Source organism: Cherax quadricarinatus, chromosome 33 (genome assembly GCF_038502225.1).
Source record: "Cherax quadricarinatus isolate ZL_2023a chromosome 33, ASM3850222v1, whole genome shotgun sequence".
In the NCBI taxonomy this organism is placed as follows: domain Eukaryota; kingdom Metazoa; phylum Arthropoda; class Malacostraca; order Decapoda; family Parastacidae; genus Cherax; species Cherax quadricarinatus.
This window is the reverse complement of record NC_091324.1, coordinates 4049247-4058281: the sequence shown is the minus strand read 5'-3', so window position 1 is coordinate 4058281 and position 9035 is coordinate 4049247. Positions and strand designations below refer to the sequence as shown.

At 56.1% G+C, this 9035-nt stretch overlaps 1 pseudogene; it reads left to right on the top strand.

Annotated features, from left to right (window-relative positions):
- LOC138853534 (mediator of RNA polymerase II transcription subunit 15-like) overlaps positions 1 to 8642 on the top strand; it is a 19043-nt pseudogene extending 10401 nt beyond the window's left edge.
- The last annotated feature ends 393 nt before the right edge of the window (positions 8643 to 9035 follow it).

Genomic DNA, 9035 nt, shown 5'->3' with positions numbered 1-9035 from the left:
TACATAGCGAAGCCAGAGAGTGAAGACAGGTACATAGCGAAGCCAGAGAGTGAAGACAGGCACATAGCGAAGCCAGAGAGTGAAGACAGGCACATAGTGAAGCCAGAGAGTGAAGACAGGTACATAGCGAAGCCAGAGAGTGAAGACAGTTACATAGCGAAGCCAGAGAGTGAAGACAGGTACATAGCGAAGCCAGAGAGTGAAGACAGGTACATAGCGAAGCCAGAGAGTGAAGACAGGCACATAGTGAAGCCAGAGAGTGAAGACAGGTACATAGCGAAGCCAGAGTGTGAAGACAGGTACATAGCGAAGCCAGAGGGTGAAGACAGGTACATAGTGAAGCCAGAGAGTGAAGACAGGTACATAGTGAAGCCAGAGAGTGAAGACAGGTACATAGCGAAGCCAGAGGGTGAAGACAGGTACATAGTGAAGCCAGGTACATAGTGAAGCCAGAGAGTGAAGACAGGTACATAGCGAAGCCAGAGAGTGAAGACAGGTACATAGTGAAGCCAGAGAGTGAAGACAGGTACATAGCGAAGCCAGAGAGTGAAGACAGGTACATAGTGAAGCCAGAGAGTGAAGACAGGTACATAGCGAAGCCAGAGAGTGAAGACAGGTACATAGCGAAGCCAGAGAGTGAAGACAGGTACATAGTGAAGCCAGAGAGTGAAGACAGGTACATAGTGAAGCCAGAGAGTGAAGACAGGTACATAGCGAAGCCAGAGAGTGAAGACAGGTACATAGCGAAGCCAGAGAGTGAAGACAGGTACATAGCGAAGCCAGAGAGTGAAGACAGGTACATAGCGAAGCCAGAGAGTGAAGACAGGTACATAGCGAAGCCAGAGAGTGAAGACAGGTACATAGTGAAGCCAGAGAGTGAAGACAGGTACATAGTGAAGCCAGAGAGAGATGAACATAGCCTTATGGAAGTAGAATATTTTCAAAGCATTTCAGGTAAAAGTTGAGGTGAGCCCCTGGCAACACTACATGTCAGAGGTGAGCCCCTGGCAACACTACATGTCAGAGGTGAGACCCTGGCAACACTACATGTCAGAGGTGAGCCCCTGGCAACACTACATGTCAGAGGTGAGCCCCTGGCAACACTACATGTCAGAGGTGAGCCCCTGGCAACACTACATGTCAGAGGTGAGCCCCTGGCAACACTACATGTCAGAGGTGAGCTCCTGGCAACACTACATGTCAGAGGTGAGCCCCTGGCAACACTACATGTCAGAGGTGAGCCCCTGGCAACACTACATGTCAGAGGTGAGCCCCTGGCAACACTACATGTCAGAGGTGAGCCCCTGGCAACACTACATGTCAGAGGTGAGACCCTGGCAACACTACATGTCAGAGGTGAGCCCCTGGCAACACTACATGTCAGAGGTGAGCCCCTGGCAACACTACATGTCAGAGGTGAGCCCCTGGCAACACTACATGTCAGAGGTGAGCCCCTGGCAACACTACATGTCAGAGGTGAGCTCCTGGCAACACTACATGTCAGAGGTGAGCCCCTGGCAACACTACATGTCAGAGGTGAGCCCCTGGCAACACTACATGTCAGAGGTGAGCCCCTGGCAACACTACATGTCAGAGGTGAGACCCTGGCAACACTACATGTCAGAGGTGAGCCCCTGGCAACACTACATGTCAGAGGTGAGCCCCTGGCAACACTACATGTCAGAGGTGAGACCCTGGCAACACTACATGTCAGAGGTGAGACCCTGGCACGACTACATGTCAGAGGTGAGACCCTGGCAACACTACATGTCAGAGGTGAGCTCCTGGCAACACTACATGTCAGAGGTGAGCCCCTGGCAACACTACATGTCAGAGGTGAGCCCCTGGCAACACTACATGTCAGAGGTGAGCCCCTGGCAACACTACATGTCAGAGGTGAGCCCCTGGCAACACTACATGTCAGAGGTGAGACCCTGGCAACACTACATGTCAGAGGTGAGCCCCTGGCAACACTACATGTCAGAGGTGAGCCCCTGGCAACACTACATGTCAGAGGTGAGACCCTGGCAACACTACATGTCAGAGGTGAGCCCCTGGCAACACTACATGTCAGAGGTGAGCCCCTGGCAACACTACATGTCAGAGGTGAGCCCCTGGCAACACTACATGTCAGAGGTGAGCCCCTGGCAACACTACATGTCAGAGGTGAGCCCCTGGCAACACTACATGTCAGAGGTGAGCCCCTGGCAACACTACATGTCAGAGGTGAGCCCCTGGCAACACTACATGTCAGAGGTGAGCCCCTGGCAACACTACATGTCAGAGGTGAGCCCCTGGCAACACTACATGTCAGAGGTGAGCCCCTGGCAACACTACATGTCAGAGGTGAGCCCCTGGCAACACTACATGTCAGAGGTGAGCCCCTGGCAACACTACATGTCAGAGGTGAGCCCCTGGCAACACTACATGTCAGAGGTGAGACCCTGGCAACACTACATGTCAGAGGTGAGCCCCTGGCAACACTACATGTCAGAGGTGAGCCCCTGGCAACACTACATGTCAGAGGTGAGCCCCTGGCAACACTACATGTCAGAGGTGAGCCCCTGGCAACACTACATGTCAGAGGTGAGCCCCTGGCAACACTACATGTCAGAGGTGAGACCCTGGCAACACTACATGTCAGAGGTGAGCCCCTGGCAACACTACATGTCAGAGGTGAGCCCCTGGCAACACTACATGTCAGAGGTGAGCCCCTGGCAACACTACATGTCAGAGGTGAGCCCCTGGCAACATTACATGTCAGAGGTGAGCCCCTGTCAACATTACATGTCAGAGGTGAGCCCCTGTTAACATTACATGTCAGAGGTGAGCCCCTGTCAACACTACATATCTGAGAACATAGTTACTTTGGAAGGGAAATGAGCTGGAGTCCAAGCAATGACGAATAAGATAAAAAATATCACTAGTATTTTGTATATCGTTACCATGTCACTTCTGGTCTTCTTGTGATCTAATAGTGTCTGGTTTAACTCATTTAGTTTCTCCTTACCTTATAAGCCTTAGCTCTGGGACTAAGTCTCGTTGTAAACCTCTTAAGTCATTCCCGTTTCTTGTCGTGGTAGATCATCGTTCACAGTCATTCGTATGTGTAAATAATGACTTGTTTGGACTCAGAAAGAAAATTATACAAGAAATTTATCAAATATACTTTAAAGTCACAAGAGTCAAATGGCTTTAGAAAGCACCATTCTGTAATATTACAAGCCCATTCAAGTCCTTTAAATATTTCAATGACCGAATTGTAAAAATCGGGCTTCTTGCTTTTGCATGAATTAACCTAAATTTCTTTCATGATATATACGTTATAAACGCAGTTTATCCGAGGCTTTTTTTTGGTACCATACCAGTACCGACAAGCTGATGGGTATCTTGATCTGAAGACGACGCCAACCATTGGGTTTTGTCAGTCCAATACGAAGGTTATCTGAAGGGGTGTTGAAAGTGGTTACAGAAGATGAAGTAGTCAGTCCCTCAACCTAGATGAAGGTGTTCACTACTTTAGTCTTGGTGAATCAGAGGCTAGAGAAGGCAGACACCAGCTCTGGGCCCCCTCACAACAAACTACACGAACATCATCAAAGATGTCTTCCTTCCGGTGCCTACACACATACACATAGCCCAACCATTACTAATTTACAATATCACAACCATCCAGTTATTTACAATATCACAACCCTCCAGTTACCATTTAAAAGTAAGTTCTTGCAAATAACTGGTCAAATTGCAGGTAGTCACACACTTCCGGCCGCAGTGTTTATTGCAAGAATCGTAACTACACATTGATAAGCGGCTAAACCACACCACTAGTAATCACACCAAGTTAACAAATAATTCAGTGAAATAATCCCCTTGCTGAGGCGAGGGAAGCATTAAACACGTACGGTATTGTTCCTACGTCGGAACATCGGCCTCTTGGAGATTCCTTCGGTGTTTTGTTGTCAAGAGTTCCGCTTGAGGTGTTCCCACAGACCTCCCCTGGCGGGTCTAGTTCCCTTCTACCTCCGGAGGTGCAGAAAAAATGCTGCCCAATAATGAAGGTAGCCACAGGTAGCCAGCAATTTCCGGTGGTGAAGAGGCGGGGCTGAGCAGGGAGACAGACGAGGCTCCCCTCTCTCTCTCACCCCTCTCACTGCTGAAGAGACCCCCTCACTCCCTTCTTTCTCTCTCACCCCCTCACTGCTAGGGGAGAGCCTTCCCACTCTCTCTTTCACCTCTCACTGCTAGGGGAGGCGCGCCCCACCCACTCTCACCCCTTACTGCCAGGGGAGGCGCGTCCCACCCACTCTCACCCCTTACTGCCAGCGGAGGCGCGCCCCACCCACTCTCACCCCTCACTGCCAGGGGAGGCGCGCCCCACCCACTCTCACCCCTCACTGCCAGGGGAGGCGCGTCCCACCCACTCTCACCCCTTACTGCCAGCGGAGGCGCGCCCCACCCACTCTCACCCCTTACTGCCAGCGGAGGCGCGCCCCACCCACTCTCACCCCTTACTGCCAGCGGAGGCGCGCCCCACCCACTCTCACCCCTTACTGCCAGGGGAGGCGCGCCCCACCCACTCTCACCCCTTACTGCCAGGGGAGGCGCGCCCCACCCACTCTCGCCCCTCATCGCCAGGGGAGGGGCGCCCCACCCACTCTCACCCCTCACTGCCAGGGGAGGGGCGCCCAACCCACTCTCACCCCCTCACTGCCAGGGGAGTGGCGCCCCACCCACTCACCCCTCACTGCCAGGGGAGGCGCGCCCCACCCACTCTCGCGCCTCATCACCAGGGGAGGGGCGCCCAACCCACTCTCACCCCCTCACTGCCAGGGGAGGGGCGCCCAACCCACTCTCACCCCTCATTGCCAGGGGAGGAATGCCCCACCAACTCTCACCCCTCACTGCCAGGGGAGGGGCGCCCCACCAACTCTCACCCCTCACTGCCAGGGGAGGGGCGCCCAACCCACTCTCACCCCTCACTGCTAGGGGAGAGGCGCCCCACCCACTCTCACCCCTCACTGCCAGGGGAGGGGCGCCCCACCCACTCTCACCCCTCACTGCCAGGGGAGGGGTGCCCCACCCACTCTCACCCCTCACTGCCAGGGGAGGGGTGCCCAACCCACTCTCACCCCTCACTGCCAGGGGAGGGGTGCCCCACTCACTCTCACCCCTCACTGCCAGGGGAGGGGTGCCCCACTCACTCTCACCCCTCACTGCCAGGGGAGGGGTGCCCCACTCACTCTCACCCCTCACTGCCAGGGGACGGGTGCCCCACTCACTCTCACCCCTCACTGCCAGGGGACGGGTGCCCCACTCACTCTCACCCCTCACTGCCAGGGGAGGGGTGCCCCACTCACTCTCACCCCTCACTGCCAGGGGACGGGTGCCCCACTCACTCTCACCCCTCACTGCCAGGGGAGGGGTGCCCCACTCACTCTCACCCCTCACTGCCAGGGGAGGGGTGCCCCACTCACTCTCACCCCTCACTGCCAGGGGAGGGGTGCCCCACTCACTCTCTCCCCTCCCTGCCTGGGGAGGGGTGCCCCACTCACTCTCCCCCCTCACTGCCTGGGGAGGGGTGCCCCACTCACTCTCACCCCTCACTGCCAGGGGAGGGGCGCCCTACCCACTCACCCCTCACTGCCAGGGGAGGGGCGCCCTACCCACTCTCATCCCTCACTGCCAGGGGAGGGGCGCCCTACCCACTCTCACCCCTCACTGCCAGGGGAGGGGCGCCCTACCCACTCTCACCCCTCACTGCCAGGGGAGGGGCGCCCTACCCACTCTCACCCCTCACTGCCAGGGGAGGGGCGCCCTACCCACTCTCACCCCTCACTGCCAGGGGAGGGGCGCCCCACCCACTCTCACCCCTCACTGCCAGGGGAGGGGCGCCCCACCCACTCTCACCCCTCACTGCCAGGGGAGGGGCGCCCCACCCACTCTCACCCCTCACTGCCAGGGGAGGGGCGCCCCACCCACTCTCACCCCTCACTGCCAGGGGAGGGGCGCCCCACCCACTCTCACCCCTCACTGCCAGGGGAGGGGCGCCCTACCCACTCTCACCCCTCACTGCCAGGGGAGGGGCGCCCTACCCACTCTCACCCCCTCACTGCCAGGGGAGGGGCGCCCTACCCACTCTCACCCCTCACTGCCAGGGGAGGGGCGCCCCACCCACTCTCACCCCTCACTGCCAGGGGAGGGGCGCCCCACCCACTCTCACCCCTCACTGCCAGGGGAGGGGCGCCCTACCCACTCTCACCCCTCACTGCCAGGGGAGGGGCGCCCTACCCACTCTCACCCCTCACTGCCAGGGGAGGGGCGCCCTACCCACTCTCACCCCTCACTGCCAGGGGAGGGGCGCCCCACCCACTCTCACCCCTCACTGCCAGGGGAGGGGCGCCCCACCCACTCTCACCCCTCACTGCCAGGGGAGGGGCGCCCTACCCACTCTCACCCCTCACTGCCAGGGGAGGGGCGCCCTACCCACTCTCACCCCTCACTGCCAGGGGAGGGGCGCCCTACCCACTCTCACCCCTCACTGCCAGGGGAGGGGCGCCCTACCCACTCTCACCCCTCACTGCCAGGGGAGGGGCGCCCTACCCACTCTCACCCCTCACTGCCAGGGGAGGGGCGCCCTACCCACTCTCACCCCTCACTGCCAGGGGAGGGGCGCCCTACCCACTCTCACCCCTCACTGCCAGGGGAGGGGCGCCCTACCGACTCTCACCCCTCACTGCCAGGGGAGGGGCGCCCTACCCACTCTCACCCCTCACTGCCAGGGGAGGGGCGCCCTACCCACTCTCACCCCTCACTGCCAGGGGAGGGGCGCCCTACCCACTCTCACCCCTCACTGCCAGGGGAGGGGCGCCCCACCCACTCTCACCCCTCACTGCCAGGGGAGGGGCGCCCCACCCACTCTCACCCCTCACTGCCAGGGGAGGGGCGCCCTACCCACTCTCACCCCTCACTGCCAGGGGAGGGGCGCCCTACCCACTCTCACCCCTCACTGCCAGGGGAGGGGCGCCCTACCCACTCTCACCCCTCACTGCCAGGGGAGGGGCGCCCTACCCACTCTCACCCCTCACTGCCAGGGGATGGGCGCCCTACCCACTCTCACCCCTCACTGCCAGGGGAGGGGCGCCCTACCCACTCTCACCCCTCACTGCCAGGGGATGGGCGCCCTTCCCACTCTCACCCCTCACTGCCAGGGGAGGGGCGCCCTACCCACTCTCACCCCTCACTGCCAGGGGATGGGCGCCCTACCCACTCTCACCCCTCACTGCCAGGGGAGGGGCGCCCTACCCACTCTCACCCCTCACTGCCAGGGGAGGGGCGCCCTACCCACTCTCACCCCTCACTGCCAGGGGAGGGGCGCCCTACCCACTCTCACCCCTCACTGCCAGGGGAGGGGCGCCCCACCCACTCTCACCCCTCACTGCCAGGGGAGGGGCGCCCTACCCACTCTCACCCCTCACTGCCACGTCTGTTTACAGTTTGGTGAACAATGAACAGATAAATAATTATAACGCAACGTGTGGACTGATTCGTACATGCATGGGTCGAGTCACGGCTCCTGGCCACGTCTCTCATCATTCAGTGTCCTACGATGTGTCCCGTAGCTAGGTTGGTAGCGCACTCAACTCACACACTGAGTGTCCGTGGATCAACCCCCGGTACGGATGGGAACATTAAGACGAGTTTCCTTAAGACACCTGCTGCCGCTGTTCACCTAACAGTAAAACAGGTACCTGGGTGGTAGTCGACTGGTGTGGGTCGCATCCTGGGGACAAAATTAACCTAATTTGCGCGAAAGGCTCTCTATAACCAAGGGCTTTTGTATATAGTATGTCACTGATGTCAGCTATGGTCTGTATAAGTTGTATTATATACTCGTAGAAATAATAATAATAATAATTATTATTATTATTTTTATTATTATTTATTATTAGTGTTAGTATTATTATTACAGACAAATAATTATTACAAACAAATCATAATTATTATTATTAATTATCAGTATTATTAATATTACAGACAACTCTCGTTGTTGATCCATCTTTTTGTTAGATCTAAACACAAATTACACATAAAAGAGTGAGACTTATTACTACGTTTCGGTCCTACTTGGACCATTAACTAGTCACACCGAAACGTCGTCAGACGTTTCATTCTGTGTGCGGATTTAATATGTTGATAAGACATGTGCAACAGTTACCTTTATTCCGCAACGTTTCGCCTACACAGTAGACTTCTTCAGAGGTAGGAGAGATGTACAGCGATGTAATCAGTGCAGCACCCTTGAGGACGTAGTTTTGAGGGAGTCAGTCCCTCAGCACGTTATTTGTACATTGTTCCAATCACGGTACCGTGACTTTCTTTTTCTTGTTAGGCCTACACTTTTTACTGTGGAAACGGTGTACGGTAGGCCTCCACCATTTTATCCAGTTCGATTTACTTTTTCACCTTTCTTCAACTGAGGAAATATGTGGAACTGGACGAGCAGCCACGTGCTGAGTTCAGGCTGACTGCAGGTATATGTTGATATATGCAGGTATATGTTGATATATGCAGGTATATGTTGATATATGCAGGTATATGTTGATATATGCAGGTATATGTTGATATATGCAGGTATATGTTGATATATGCAGGTATATATCTTGTCTGTGTATGTGTGTCTGTACATACTAGTGATGTTCTGATAATATTTACATACCCTTACTTGGATCAAGTCTGATTGAGAGTGACCTGCCTTGTACTGAGAGTGACCTGCCTTGTACTGAGAGTGACCTGCCTTGTACTGAGAGTGACCTATCTTGTACTAAGAGTGGCCTGCCTTGTACTGAGAGTGACCTATCTTGTACTGAGAGTGACCTGCCTTGTACTGAGAGTGACCTGCCTTGTACTGAGAGTGACCTATCTTGTACTAAGAGTGGCCTGCCTTGTACTGAGAGTGACCTATCTTGTACTGAGAGTGACCTGCCTTGTACTGAGAGTGACCTATCTTGTACTGAGAGTGACCTGCCTTGTACTGA